We start from the raw sequence: 6,641 nt of genomic DNA, 5'->3' as shown, positions 1-6,641 counted from the left end.
TAGGTAGGGTGATGTTTAATACCTCTGATTTGTCATTCTTAATAGGCCAAAATGTTGACAACATTAATGAATACTTATTATTATGGACAATTACTGGAGGATCTTTTTATCCTATTCCAGGGGGGAGGATAGTTATTGAAGAGACAGAAGAGATTTGAGGGGTGAGTGATTCCCACCTCTAGATATTTAAGATGGGACTGCTGCTATATGTAGTCAGTTTCATTGAATCAGTTCAACCACACATAGAGGGGTAAGTTGATGTTTAACCCTTTCCCTGCCAGTCGTTTTGTCCTAGATGTGAACATCTATTGCCAAGCAGTTTTTAGATATTTTGCACTCTTTCACTTTAAGGGCCTTTCCTGGGGTGGTCTTTTAGTTTACCCAGTAAAACAATATATTGTTTTTTTCAGGACAACCTGAACTTTCCAAATATGCAATAATTTTGGTGTAATTCTACTTCTGTAAAAAAACATAGGCTTCTAAGTGTCCAATAAAATGAAAAAAATCATGTTTCACAAAGAACAATAGAAACACAATCACGTGCACACCCGAGCCCTATGAAGTGGTAGACCCGGTGCTCGGACCCTAGGAAGTCGGCACTTCCACAATACGACAGGAACGAAGAAAACAGGTACCGGCACACAGGTGCAATTCAAGTAGGGGACTTAACCCTTACGTGTTTATTAAGTCGACACAACGTTTCGGGGGCAACTCCCCCTTCGTCAGGTGACGAAGGGGGAGTTGCCCCCGAAACGTTGTGTCGACTTAATAAACACGTAAGGGTTAAGTCCCCTACTTGAATTGCACCTGTGTGCCGGTACCTGTTTTCTTCGTTCCTGTCACAAAGAACAATCACATATATCAGAAACATCATTTATTTTATGTACGAGAACACAGCCGATTTCGAAAGGTCTATGTCTCCTGAACACGGCAATACCAAACATATATAGTTTTATGGAGAATTCTCACTTGTATAGCTCAAAATCTACAAGCTGTACACTACCAAATTTCCAGAGAACCGCTCCCCAAACGGCATACTTCTGATTTCAAGGCCAAACATTCCGCTAACAGTAGGTTTACCCAAGAAAACTACCCATTATTAGAAAGAACAGATTCTGGTGAATCAAAAATGGGTAAATATATTGTTGTACTCCAAACTACCAAGTTGCAATTGTTTCCTAAAGTTATAATGTTTTATAGAAATTGGTGATTTTTTTTAAAAATTACATCAAAGCTTCCAATCTACAGAATCATATCTCCCACACATCATTAGGTATCAATGTAAAACACCCCAAATATGAAAGCCTGGGGTCCACTGAACAGTTTGATGCCCAATATGTATAGGTGTACCCAAGCATGTGGCATATAGGGGCCCTAAAATGTAGACACCTCATTTGAGCTATCAGTTCTGTAATTCCAGATACTGCAAAATCAACACATTTACCGGTACATAGTTTTGAGGGGGGGTTAAAAGTAGAAAAAAAGTAAGTTCACCCCAGAAAACCATATATTTTCGGAAAGTACACATTCCCACGAATCTAAATTGGGTATGCATGACTTTGTACTCCAAAGTACCAAGCCGCACACCATTCCTAAATTTGGTGATTTTGGCAACATTTCCAAAAATCACCTCAAAATTTCTACTCTGCAGCATCGTATTACCCACATACTTTTAGGTATCAAGAGAAATCACCCCAAATATGAAAGCCTAGGGTCCTCTGAACAGTTTGATGCCCAATATGTATAGGTGTACCCAAGCACATGGCATACAGGGGCCCCAAAAGCAAGACCCCCATATGGACTGTCATTTCAGGTACAGCAAAATCAACACATTTACATCGTTTTGGAGGGGGTCAAAAGTAGAAAAAAGTAAGTTCACCCCAGAAAATGATATATTTTCGGAAAGTACACATTCCCATGAATCCAAATTGGGTATGCATGTCTTTGTATTCCAAAGTACCAAGCCGCAAACCATTCCTAAATTTGGTGATTTTGGTGACATTTCCAAAAATCACTTCAAAATTTCTAACCTTCAGCATCGTATTACCCACATACTTTTATGTATCAAGAGAAATCACCCCGAATGTGAAAGCCTGGGGTCCTCTGAACAGTTTGATGCCCAAGATGTATAGGTGTACCCAAGCACGTGGCATATAGGGGCCCCAAAACGAAGACCCCCCCCACACATGGTCTGTCATTTCAGGTACCGCAAAAGCAACACATTTACATCATTTTGAGGGGGGCAAAGTTAGAGAATGTCACCCCAGAACACCATATATTTTCGGGAAGTACACATTCCGCCGAATACAAATTGGGTATGCATGTCTTTGTACTCCAAAGTACCATACTGCAAAGCTACGCTAAAGGCTGCGGTTTTTATGATATTTCTAAAAATCACCTAAAAATATTGCAATTGGCTGCATTTTTCTCACCCAATTTCTTACATACAATTGTAAAACACCCTAAATATTGATACCAAGGGTCTACTGAACAGTTTGATGCCCAATATGCATAGATATACCAAAGCAGCTGGTATGTGCGGACCCCAAATACAAATATTGCATATGATTTTTCTCGGCTGCCGATTCGCCTTCTGTGAACAAAGACCTTTGACTGCGCATTGTGTGCTACAAGACCCTCCTAACGGCACAAGGACCCCCAAAACCATATATTTTTGTAAAGTACACATTCTGACAAACCCAAAATTGCTAAAAATGTGTTTGTACTCCAAATGATCAAAGAGCAAATGACGCTAAAAAAATGTAAGGAACAACAATGAAAGCATAAAAATCACAAAAATCAAATACAATTAGGCAAATCAATAAAATAACAAAATAACTGATCCAACAGTGTGGTTAGTGGTCATAATGCTTGATTGAATAGTCACACTGTAAAGCAACAGTTTTTTAGGGAATAACAAGAGGGAAACTGATTAAATGAAGAACTAAAAAAAAAAAAAAAAAAAAAAAAGATACTATAAGTGTGTTTGTGTATACATGTGTGTGTTTGTGTATACATGTGAGTACAGCTCTGGCAAGTGTATAAGTGTGTGCATATCTGTATGTAACTCTGTAAAATACAAAAAAAAGCCAGAAAATTTAAAAAAAATCTACCTTTAGTTGTATGTGTCCTGTGTATGTATAAATGCATGTATGTATGTGTGATTGCATGTATGTGTGTGTGTAACTGTGTAAATAGAAGGGCACTTACCGTTCTTTTGGAGAAGAAGGGATCAGAAGCAGATCTGCAGACTCCAGGATCGCAGAGATCAACAGCAGGAAGTGCATGGGAGGAGCTTCACACAAGGTCGGGTCCAGGAAGAAGCAGCACAGGGGGAGCAGCATACAGCAGCCAGGATCAGGTAAGAAGTCGGGTCCTGCGACAATCGCAGCACAGGATCCGAGTGGCAGCCCCCTAGGCTAGTTGTTTAGGGGGTGGAGGGGCCAGGAGAACCTCTCTGCACTTCGATTTTTGCAGGAGTGCAGAGAGGCAGCCGTTTAAAGAAAGAACTTAGCTCCTACGTTCTTGGCACTTGCAGCCTTTTTTTTTTAAAATAACGTAGGAGCTACATTCTTGGCAGGAAAAGGTTTAATACCTTTGATCTGTCATCAGCATCCCTTTTTTATCGCCTATTCTCTTTTCAGTATTCCTGTTTTACCACACTTTCCCTTCTGCTCTTCAAACACTATTTACTGACACAAGGTATTCTGCACAAAAAAAGATATCCCCCAGTTTCCAATAAAGTTTGGAGTATTACAGCCAATATTAATATTACAATAAATAGGCACACAAACCTGTTTCCCGCCTTGCTGTTATGGTGCTTACCGGGTTGATGGTGGCGCTGATACTGTAGCTCTGGGGCTGAAGACCAGGGATGAAGCGAGACGCAAGGGACGTGCAGCTTCGGAGCAGAAGAGAAGTGTTCCTAGGTTGGTGGTCCCAGAAGAAATCAGACCTGTGGGCTGTAACGTGCAGCTGAGCCAAGATGAGTGGATCCAGGGAAAGAGTGTAGAATCTTCGGAGGGATAGAGATGGAGAGCCTGCCCTTTATGTCCAACAGCTGTGTCTCGGTTGACAGTAGGCACCGAAGCTTGTTCTTGTATAGACTGGAAACCATAGAGTGGCAACATTACTGAGAGTGGGACAATTCACCCTTATAAAGTAGAGAATAAAATATTTGCTTAAATTATTCCTGCTGATCAGAGAACATGTTTCTGATTGGGGGTATGTTTGTAATGAGCCCAAGTAAATCTAAACCAGAAAAAGTAAATATAGCAGCATTTAGTGGGTTTCAGTGTTTGGGGCTACTGTGTATGATTTTGAGTTAACTCAGAAGTCTTTCCTTATTTGTCTGTAGTTTAGCATTGTAATTAAGGAAACACTTTATTACACACCGACCATGATTGTGCTGCATGGGCCCTTTATCTAGTGTGTTACAAGCAAATTTATAAAACCACAAATATGCAGTTATTTCGCTGCACCCAAAGTCTCGTGCTACTGTGAGGTTTATTGCAGTTATTCTCATCTGGGCACCTTATTTGTGGCTTCTTTATCTTTTGGTATTAAAGCAACAGTTTGCCACCAGCAAGGTTGTACAAATTCTTATTTGTGTTCTTTCCCTCTATAAATATTCCCTTTCTTTGACTCCTATTGGCATTCAGGCATTGGCAAGACTGAGCACTGGATTCTGCCATCTCTGTCACTGCAAGTTCAGAGATAGTGCTGACTTTTAAATCATTATTATGTACAAGGTCACTATGTGCATGGGTTATTCTTCCAGCTAAGCCTCAATTATCAGTTAGTTAATATGGGGAGAACCATAACAGCAGCTGAGCAAAGTGTCTGTGTTGAGCTGGCTTGCAGTATGACCTGATGTTGGCATGGGGCAAAAACATTCTGATCATCCTGATTTGGCTTAACACATTGGTGGTGAAATTGGGCAAAAAAATCACCAAATGAGCATGCTTCCCTTTTGTCCACTCTGTTGTTTCTTTTCCCTTGGGTGCGACATTAGGAAACTACATATGAATTATGGCTTTTTAACTGTATGCTGGGTATCTCTATTTACCAGGGGCCATTGTGAACTTTTCTGGGGGCTGGACTATGAATCAGTTCAAGCTTTTCAGTAATTTTAAGACAGAAGGTAATGCCCATCAATGCATTTCATTTATTCAGCAAACACTGGCCAGTTCTAATTATTCATTCTCTGTCTTATAAATTGTCTTGTGTGTTGCTAATTTAAGTTTATGTAATGCAGACATGGAAATTCAGGTAAAATCAACTGTTTTCTACCCACAAATCTATCCTTAGGGCTGCTTTTATAAAAGACATCTGTAAGGAGTACATGTGTTTTTGGTATCTATGTTGGGCAAAATATTATAAGTTAACATGAGGTAAGGTAACGTGAGTAACAACTATGTGTGATCTCTTGCAACTGTAACTTTTCTTTTTGTTGTCCCAACAGCAAATTGCACAGTTCTACCACCAGTCCCTGTACAGGTAAAACAATGACATGTTCTCTTCACATTTAAATGCAGAACTGTGTGCTATAAACAACTTAAAATGCAAAATGACTCTTTAAGCTGAATCTGAGTTATGTAGAATTACATTTTCTTTCTGAGTACCTGGATTTTGCTGTAAAGGTTTTGCACCAGAGTGTCTCACCTGGTGCACAGAGAGGTGCTTCTGTTGCTTGAAAGCTTGTCTACACTGGTCACAAATGTGGTTTCTCACCCATCTGAGAGGTCACTGCACTCTTCTTTTGAGAGGTCATTGGAGGCACGAGTAGAGTTCCTGCAGTCTTCATCTGAAGAAAAAAAAAAAACACTGTTATTAATTAATTAAATTAATGATTTAATCTCAAGTGTATAACACTTTCCTGGTAATGGGAATGTGGAACAGTGACTGACTGCTTGATAGTGATTTCTGAAAGATATGTAGTTCAACCAGCAATAAATACCTCAAGTATGTATTTTCTGGGTGAAATCTGCATGTGATAGGCATATACCATTCATGTCAGTTGATATGGTCATTACTGGCTAAAATTGTGAACAGGAATGTTGATTGGGGGGTATGGTCAGGTAATTTTACCTTGTAATGAGTCTGGAGAAGGTGGTCTGCTTTGCGTGATATGATTTTCTACAACACAAGTATCAAGGAGCAGAGATGCGGTGTTTATTCTGTCAGGGGGATTGTACTCTGTAGCAGGTATAGTCCTTCTGTAAATATAGTGTATTCAATTGCCACTGTAACCCTGATCAAGGCTCATTTCTGTCTCTGGTTGAGCAGATGAGGAGATGCAATCTGAATCCGGTTCCATGATATAGTCATGTCCCCGTCACAATCCCACACTGCTCGTATAATACCACAGTACTGTGTGGACAACACCCTCTGCAGTATAGGTGGGAAGGAGCAGCCTCCTCCATATTTGTGGGTCCAACTCACCAGGCTATGTAGACATTCAGGAGTTGAGGTGATTAAATCTGTGAATGCAAGAAAAGGTAAACACAACTCTGGGTGGAATTGTGGGTAATCATTCATACTAAATATTAACGTCTGAGAGTATGACATAATGTGATTAAGAACAAGCCCAAAGCTTTAATAAAATCATATATGTTATAAAACTGCATACTGTATGAGAG

This window comes from Xenopus laevis, chromosome 4L, assembly GCF_017654675.1.
Source record: "Xenopus laevis strain J_2021 chromosome 4L, Xenopus_laevis_v10.1, whole genome shotgun sequence".
NCBI lineage: Eukaryota > Metazoa > Chordata > Amphibia > Anura > Pipidae > Xenopus > Xenopus laevis.
Note: the sequence above shows the minus strand (reverse complement) of the source record.